The sequence below is a fragment of the Alnus glutinosa genome, chromosome 9 (assembly GCF_958979055.1).
Source record: "Alnus glutinosa chromosome 9, dhAlnGlut1.1, whole genome shotgun sequence".
Classification (NCBI taxonomy): Eukaryota; Viridiplantae; Streptophyta; class Magnoliopsida; order Fagales; family Betulaceae; genus Alnus; species Alnus glutinosa.
This window is the reverse complement of record NC_084894.1, coordinates 8293409-8303366: the sequence shown is the minus strand read 5'-3', so window position 1 is coordinate 8303366 and position 9958 is coordinate 8293409. Positions and strand designations below refer to the sequence as shown.

The window sequence follows — 9958 nt, the reverse complement described above, 5'->3', positions numbered from 1 at the left end:
TTGAGTCAAGTTGTTCCAAGTGCTTTCGAATTTTCAAGGTCTTCTTCTCCTGGTAGACTAGGCTACCAGAGCAATACCCATTATCTTCGTAATTTAAGTGCCTCTCCATTTAAGAAAACCAGAGGGAGAGAGAGAGAGATATTTGATGTCTTTGTTCAAACGTATTTTGATAGACTTAGGCGGCCCACTAATGGGCGCCAACATGGAATAGTTACATCTTCGCCTCCCACATAGTGGGCATGAATCAACATTAATGCATCTCTTTATATGTTTTTAATTATGTTCATATGGGAAAATAGACTGTACAATCATCGAGAACACCTGGAAAAAAAAATGGAGCAATTCTATACCAAATTATCACCAAAAAGATCACCATACCAACATCTCGAAAGTGTCTTATTATTTCCTGACTCATTTGGTCACATTAGATTTTAAGCATCTCTAATCCCTGTCAAGTCCAATATCTCATAGCAATTAACTTCTACAAAACATGATGTATCCACATTTATGTTGTAGCATCTAAGTAGCTACACAACCTGCTAACAGTGAGTACAAATACAATACATATGTGTTACCAAATAATCTTCATTTTACCCTCATGTCAGTCATTTTGGGTCTGGTCGCTTTCCCAACATGCCCCTTTAGAGTTTATACTGCATCATATATGGTTGTATGCAACATGCTAAAATAGTAGATACTAAAACCTTAATCTTGTGACATAAATAAGGTCATTAATAATGACCTATGAGACTCACACTATGAGGAAGCATGGGTGATTCACTCACCTTCATTGTCGATCAAATAAGCATATATAATATAAAATACAAGCTTCAGTGGGGTTTTATTTCTAAAAGAGTGTTTGCCTAAACTCAATACATTGTACAAATCTTAGTCTAGACGCTACCTAAGGGTTTAAGAGTACTAGTAGCAAGTTTTCAAAATCTCATTCTGTTCCCTAAAATGTTGGAAAAACTCTTAGAAAACCCATTGAATTAGATTCCTTTATTGTTTTCTAAACTAAGGAAACACCAAGAAAATCAAAAGTTGTATCCTAAATTTATGAAAGTAAAAATAGTTTCCTTAACTTTATTTTAATATTAAAAAACTATATCTTTCCTCTCTTATCTCTTTAGCACAAGAGAGAGAGCCACTTGGGGTTGACGGAAAGTCTCTGATGATTAAGTTAGTAAATGATTCGAGTGAGGAATGAATAATAGTGAATTGGTGATGAAAAGAGTTCTAAATGCCATACCTTTTTTTTTTTTTTTTTTTTTTTTTTTTTTTTTTAACATGAATTAAAAAAAAAACTGAATTAATTCTTTAGTCGGCCATGCATAACAGAATCTCGGGGGTGGGCACACCACCCCTAGAGCTCCTTGTGGTAGGCCCCTGAGAGTGCTCCAAGGGCGGTGTGACCACCCTCGATGAGCATCGGCCAATCCCAAAGGTTTTGGTTATGGGTGGCCGATCACCCCTTGCAAAATTCATTCCTTTTTTTTTTTTTTTATTAAAAAAACAATGTTTATTTCATATACCAAAAGCGCCTAAAAGTTTTTCTTATAAACAAAAATAAATTTCAGAATGAGAATTTATTATATATATATATATATATATATATTTGTTGTATGCACAAGATTTTAAACGGAAGGTTTAGAACATATGTAATGAACTCTTTAAAAAATTTTCAAATTTAGGTCTAAAAAATTATTTTTATTGATTTAGTTAGTCACTTTTTAAATATATTAAATAACAAACTCTCTAAATGTTTCTATACTTTAAGTAAATACTATTTTTTAGTGATAAAAGTTAACTGCCAAAAGCATTTATTAAATTCAATTCAAGCCAAATGCTTGAAGCAATCAATGCAAAAAAATAATATCAAAAATTATAACATTCACTTTTTTGGTTCTTTGAATATAAAGAGGGTCACTTACAAATGTTAAAATTAACATTTGATAAAGAACTTGTTAAATGATAGTTTTCGTGAATTTTGTTGCAAATTTGTGCTCCGTTTGTTTTGGCGTAAAATGATTTTGACATTTTTCGGTATTTGGTAGAGGCGAAAATAATAGTCAACCGTAAATTGATTTCAGTTTGACCAAAATTAGTTAACAAATTTTGAAAAATGATTTACGCTTTTCATTTCTGTAAATCATTTTCCCCAGCTCATTCGACCCTTCTTTCGTTGGATCTAGATCCTCTTCAGTTGAAGAGGACTGGATACAAGCCGGTTAACGGTTATGATCTTTTAAAAGAAATCCAAGGCCTCAAAGTTGCCACGTATTAAATTGTTACTTAACGCATTAGAAAAAGAGGAAACATTAATTTTAACGGAGTCTTACTGTCTTCCATCCCAGAGGAGAGAGACAAGTGAGAAAGAAAAGAAAATGACGAGTTAACAATGGCGGCGAACACAAAGGAGGAGACCGCCGATAGACTTGATTTACATATTTGAAAATACAACAATCGAAATACCTACACATTTGACAAAGTCAAAACTTCATATTATCAGCTCACTAGGTGATTTTGATTCCCGTCCTTATCTCCCTGGTTTTCTTTGGCTTCTTGTACAACATTATCCTCTCTTTCAAATGTGCTCTGTTTTGTTGTTTATGGGCAATTATCTGAATTGTAGCTTGAGTTGTGTTTTATTCAAAGTGTTGCCTGAACAAGTGACTTCAAAGTGTTGTCCCCCTCCCCCTTTTCCATCCCCATGTTTGCAAGAAGAGAAACTTCAAAGTGTTTTTGAGGGGAGACATTTTTGAGTGAGCAAGGTAGGAATGCCCGCACTGGGAGACATTTTGGAAGTTTTGAGGAAGAAGATAACACTGTCAATGAGGGACAAAGAGACATTTTTGAGGTTTTTTCTAGGCTTGGCAATTTTGACACGACCCGCGAATCCGACATGAACACGACACGAATATATAGGGTTTGGGTTTAGGTTATAACCCGTTTATGACTCGTCATCCCGTTTATGACACGTTTATGACCAACCAACCTGTTTATGACCCGTCAACTCATTTATAACATATTTATGACGCGATAATTACACATTTTTTTTTATCAAATTAGTTAAATAAGTTGACACGCTAACCCGATGGGTTGACACGCCAACCAAATGGGTTGACACGGCAACCCGAATTGCCAAGCCTAGTTTTTTCTTTTTCCTTTTTACCCATTAACTTTTTTTCATATGACGTGGCTAATTGTTAACCTTCGATTGTTTCAAAAAAATCCTAGCCGTGAACTGGCTTGTATCCGGTTGATGCCAAATGGAGAGGATCCTTTTCCCTCCTGTAAACCCGACACTCAGCTCTTTTTTATGAGAGTTTCATCTTCTCCTCAAATACAGACGCGCGACACCTTCTCTCATCTTCTCCTTCACGCTCAACCGCACAACTCCTCTCTCTCTTTGTTGCATTTGGTTTCATTTTCGTTTTGGGTTTTTAGCGTTCACTTCCGTTTGGTTTTTGAGAAAACTCAAGGGAAGAACTCGATTGTGCATTTTCTCTCGCTTTCTCTCCCTTGTCTGAATTTATATGGTTTACATGGGATATTTGGGTTTTGGTTGATTTGGATCTGATATGTGGTGACTGTTGGCATGGGGGGTGGGGATATTTGCTATTGGGTGGTCTGATTTCTTTGTATCTTTTCCCCGATGTGATGCTATTGTGCTCTATGTGATATTTGCTGTGTTTACCCTCACTGGTTTTGTACTTCTCCTGCTTGCATTTCTTCGTTGTCATGGGTCACAATTGACAGAGGTTGGGGACCTGTGTGTTTGGCTGTTATATGTACTCAAAGTGTTTGTCAAAATGTCTCTATACAGGTTGCAATTTTTGTAGGGCTATTATGTTTTAAGTGCTACAGATTTTTGTTGGGCTTTGACTAGATTTTCCCTTCCACACTAATTAGTCTTTAGCGACACCATTATCATTGACAACCCAAAATTGATTGTTGGGCTTTGACTAATATCCTTGGGGGCGGGGGGGAGTGGAAAGGTAGCTTAGTGGTCTTTCAATTGAGTTCATTTTGCCGAAAGCTTGCTTTTGGTTTACTGCAACAGAACAGAACCCATTTTTCCATATCAGGAGAATTCATACGTACAAAAAAAAACAGATGTTCTATTTTCACTAGAGCACCACCTGATAAGGTTGCCAGCATCCTATTTAAGCCTCTTCCCAGTGTTGCTCCTTTTTGTTAGCCCCATATATGTCATAAGTTTTCTATTGTAAATTAGTTTTTCTCAAAGTAATTAAATAAATTCATCAATCAAAATTCTTGTAAACAAATTTCAAGCTTACCAACAGAAAACTCGAGGACAAGCTATCATAACAACCCATATTGCATTGTCACCAAAATCATGAGAGAGTGGTCTGACGTAGTTGACTAAGGAAACCAAGCTTGTTTTTTGCCTACTACAGCAGAACATAACCCTTTTTCCATGCTAGGAGAATTCATACGTACAAGTTCACATCCATATTAGTTTTAGATTGAAATATTATTATGTTTAGATGGAATATCATACCTTAATAATTTTTTGTGTTGTTTGTAGATGGATGAAAAAAATTCTTGCAACAGTTATGGCCGCAGTTGCATCTATCCTTGCTATTGGGGCTGAAATCTTAAAAGATATTAGATCTAAGAGATTATTACGTAGAGAACCTCATGTTAATCGAGAGTATGAAAGAGGGATTTATATGGATAGTATTCTTTGTGGAGGCAAGCAAGATTGTATTGATCAAATAAGAATGAGTCCTATAGCTTTCTTTGAATTCTGTAAAATTCTTGTTGACAACAACCTCATACATGAAACCATTAACATGTCTATTAAGGAACAAGTGGTAATATTTATGATTCAACTTTTGTCAGTAATTTAAATTTATTGTTGGATGTTATTTATGACTCTCCCAATTTGAAAATATATGATTATTGTTAGTCAATGTGTATATTTTAGTTAAACATAATTTTTTATTTTATTTTATTTTTTATTTTTATATTATTTTACATTAATTTTTTATGTTGTGGATACAAATTGATTTTTATAAGTTAATATGATTGAATGAAAATATAAAAAATATTTGTGATTTTTCGTATGCGCCAAACACCGAAAAATGCTTTCGACGGAAAACATTTTCCTGAAAAAAGATTTCCCTGAAATCATTTTACAACGGAAACCATTTTACGTCGAAACAAATAGAGCATTAGAGAAAAACCAAATATAAAGAAGAAATTATACAAATCCAGGGTCATTGTGTGTGCTGGTTTTATATAGGAGGTCCAAGAAAAAAATAAAAAGAGAACTTTAAGGGCCAATTAGACTTGTAAACTAGTATTCTCATTGTGAGAGCTTCAATGGCTTGAATCCAATTCTACCAGGTATATAACCTTTATTTGCTTTTATTTCATTTCATTTTTTCTTTTGTCAATGATTCATTTTAGACTGTTTGGTTGCTGGGAATTCTTGGGAAAATAGATTTGAAGGCTTGGAGAAAGTTTAGTTTGCGATGAGATTTTTGATTTTTTCTTGTTGAAACCCTAACCCTAAACCCTGTAACAGACATGTCTTTGGAGATCGAAGCCCCATCGAGTCCTCGGAACCAGCGCTTCTCCTGCACCACCTGCTTCGATGCCCTCTGGTTTTGCTACTGTACGCTCTTTCTATTTGCATTTTCGATTTCAATGTCTCATTCCTATTTTGCATCACGATCCAAATTGCGTGGTCCAAAGAAAACCATACATATCAAACAATATATTAAATCAACCAACTTCGTTTAACCCTGATTCTACCTTGTGCTAGTAATGTAGCAACTCAACTGGTCATTGTTGCCATTGAAGCCCATTATCTTGTTCATATTCCAATAAAAAATTAAATTTCCATGAATCGGCAATTTTGATATCGCTATGATTTGTGATTTTTTGGAATTTGTTGTTATTTTATTTTGGTTATGAGGATGCGCTTTTGTAAGTCTTGAAACTATAAGTATTTGGCTCAAGTGGTAAGGGCTTTGGTTTTTGTGGTAGTCTCATGAGGTCTAAGGTTCGAATTCCCTTAGGTACAAACAATTTTTCCCTTAGGTACAAACAATTCTTTGGGGCCAACCCGCCGGCGAAGCCAGAGTATTACCCGATCCGTGTGGAGGGGGCGTTTTACATGAGTCTGAGGTTTACCTAACAGGGGTGGGTACACGAAGTGGCCCTGCCTTGGAGGAGTTCCTCGTCATAAAAAAGAAAAAAAGTATTGATTAAAAAAGCTATCTATTAAGAGTCTTAATTCTAGAAGAAAGAGAATTGCTGCACCGTGAGCGTGTTATTATGAATTATCCTTTAATTTTTCTTTAAATTTGAAATTGAATTTCCTTGAAACTTTCTATAACGTATGATTCTTCTAGCATTTGTGATTTGCTTGTTATTCAGAGAAAAAACCTTTTGGTTTTCTCTCGTGTACTAGAGGTGTTCATTGTCTTTTGGCACAACTTCTCTGTGTCCTTGCGTACTTAACTTATATATAAAGGTTGTTGTATGCATAACGTTTAGCTCCACTCACCATTTTCTTAAATCTTCTTTGCTGGAGGCTTTTGCTCATGTTTATGGTTCATACTTCACCTTATTCACGGTCATTTCCCTAGCTTTGCGATGGATTTGCTTCTGGATAGCCTTCTGCATGGATTATGGCCCTCTATTTTATTTTTTCCAAGAAACCTTGCCCTACTAAGAAAATTGACCATCTAACATTACTATCTTTAGTTTCTTTAGGATTTTCTTCATGGTACATCTTCAGCATTCTTGTTTCCTCAATGAGTGCTTTTCATTTTATTAAATCACCACTTATCCTAATTAACACATTTTAACAAATTCCACTAAATTTAAGTTTTTCTACACTCCTGATTCCCTTCTTTTGCTATATATAATTTGTTTGTAATTTGCTCATATTAAGAGTTAGTGCCACTAACCTATGCTGTGGGGTTTGGCTCTTTTCTTGGGTAAGGTTCTAGTTCTTGCATGATCTACATGCTGCTTGAATCCAACCTATTTTATTGTTATTTTCTCTTGTGAAGCATGAGTTTACTGTTTCAGAAACATATGTTGTCGTCAATCTTTGTGACCTGCTCTCCAACCTTGTTTCAGTTATTCCCAGCTATTTTATATCCTTTACTGCCATTTTATTGGGCCATCACACAACACATACCAAAATTTTTTCAAATCCTTTATTTTCCTTTTCTCCCTACTGGTTTGGTTGCTCCGTTTGCTTATAGCAATGTATTGTCAATGTGATGGGCATTTATGTTATGGCAGCACCAGTTCATTAGATGCAGCAGTACTATAGGCTTGGTGCTCTTGATAACTGTTCTGAGAAATGGACTGCTCTTGTTGATTGTTTGAGTCTAAAGACAAAACGGTCTACTGAGGTTCAGGTTTGTTTTTCGAACTTTATTCACTTGTGGATTATATTTTTATTTTTTTTATTTTTTATGTGCGTCACTTTTCCTTGTTAAGGCAACATATAACTTCAATATCAGGGTGCTAAATCAAATGCTTCATGGATTAATCTTTACCACTATGTTATTGGTTGCATGTGTTTCGATACATAATGTTTCCCGCTAGTTGTCTTCTATTTTCTTCTTAAATATTTCATTGATTTTTAGTTAGTGTTTATACATTTCCTTTCTTGTTCTATGTGTGAGTACTAACTCTCTACTCTAAGCTATGGCTGAAAGTGGCAGCACAGAGTGCCCGCCAGGAAATGCATCACGGGTGAAGAAGATTGGCACCTCCCTATCACCCCTTACCCCCCCGGCTTCTTCCCCTTTGCCCCTCCTAAATTAGATACATTTTTCTTAGCATTAGTCTATGATGTTTAAGTGTCATTCTAATGTGGTGATAAATTTAAAATTTTGTAATATGCGTGGATGGGAATAATTGGGAGGTTATAGTATAGTTGTACGATTTGCAGAAAGATTAGCAGTAGTAGAGGGGAAAACAATTAGATTTCTTGTCACAATTTTTATAGAATTTGATATGAATTATGAGAAAATTTGGTTATGGTATAGGAGGTAAGAAGCAGTCCATGCATGGAAATGGAAAAATGGGATGGTATTCTAGTATGTGTATATTTTGTATGTTCTAAAGATCCTTCAGAAAAAAGAAAGGTAATAAACATTGCTTCTCCTATGTGGAAGGTCAAACAATTTCATACTCCTCTCACATTGATTGAAAACTTATAAGTTACAGAGATCAATTTCCAAGTTTGTGTGGGAGGCGGGGAGCATCTAAATGTTTATTTGGGATAGGACTTTTTTGTTGATGTGGTTTGAATTGGTGGGTAGGTGAATAGAAGTACCGTGCATCACACTTTAGGGTGGCAATTCGTGTTCGTGTTTCGAGTTCGGGTCGTTTCAAGATATGAGTGTAAGACTATATAGGTCAAACCTAACCGAACCTATTAAGTGGGTCAGACTTCTCCGCTAATTTTGTGTTGGGTTTGTTTCGAGTTTGCGGCTTGTGTAAAAATTGTTAGCCCTGAATGTCACGTGTTGGGTTCAGATTGTGTCGAGATGTGGATATAAGACTTTATAGGATTGACCCATTTAATTAAACATGTTAGACTCCTCAACCCTAACCTGCTAATTTAGTGTAGGGTTCGTGTCAGGTTCACAAGTTATGTTGCAAGCCCTAATCACATCCATATCCCATTCTCGTTTTATTTGGCAAAAGCAAGTAACGCATAGTCCATTGTTGAAAGGCTTTCTTACATGCACACCTTACACATTTTGACCAACCTTTTCTGCAGCTTTCAAAGTCAGCTTTGGTTTGCAGAACATGGGCAGCGGTGGAGCAAGTGCAGATAGCATCTATTGTGTTGTACAGTATAATACATGCACTTAGCTGACTTAGTGGTCATTTACGCACTATTAGCTGACTTGCCAAACCGACTTTGTGAGCCACTCTGTACTTGGCTTTGGATTTCTTTCTTCTATTCAAAATGGCCTTAGAAAAAAAAAAAAAATGAGGAAGGCTTTGGTTTTTTTGGGAACTTAGGTTTTGAGCATTTTGCACTATCAATGCACTCAATCTTTTGTTATTGGAATTTCTCACTGACCATCTTTGCCTATAGATGTAGGTCTTTGTCCCAAACTACGTATATATTGCATCTTCTGCATATGATTGATTTATTTTCTTTTTATCTTTTCTACTTGTTTGCCATTTAAATCCTTAATTTATCATAAAGACTTTAATTTATGTTTGGAGGTATATATTTAGAGACGTGATTAAGTAGCTTATCGCAAGGTGTTTATGCATGGACAAGTATTCTCAAGTATCTTGAAGGAAAAAAGCATGGAATGAAAGATTCTTCATATGCGGCAGTGTTAATTGGCCAATGGATTCTGAGTGACTAACGTAATTGACAGAAGACTGATCAACTGACTTTGAAAATGGCTTGAGAGAGATGGATTGAGGTTCTATTATCAATACAGTAATTTAATTGAACGAATGTGTACAATACATGCTAAGTATAAAGATTTTGTGATGCCTGAAGACTTTTCATTCACAATTTGTTTTCCTCTTCTATTTGTCACTTGAGGTGGTGATTATGAATTTAGTTTGGCCTATAAATATCCTTGTATACATAGGATAACAGGCTAAACACTCTGGATGCAGGAAATTCTAGAAATTCGTGATAAAGCCAAGCCTCTCATCTGGACTTATCGGACCCCAGAAGAAGCTTCATCTCACTGGAAAGAACTATTTGGACATTTAGATGAAATGGACTGACAGAAATGCAACTCCACGAGCACAAAACTTCATTGCTTTTTTTTTTTTTTTTTTTTCCTTCGACTATACACTGAACATCTGGCGATTCGAGAACAAAAGAATTTAGACAAAGAATGTGGAGTAAACTCAATTGATTGAATGTGCCAAGAAAGGGAGACTCATTCATTTTTGTAGTTCCTTTTTT

General features: G+C 35.4%; 1 pseudogene; it reads left to right on the top strand.

Moving 5' to 3' along the window:
• The first annotated feature begins 5562 nt into the window (after nucleotides 1-5562).
• LOC133877148 (uncharacterized) lies at nucleotides 5563-9958 on the top strand (annotated as a pseudogene).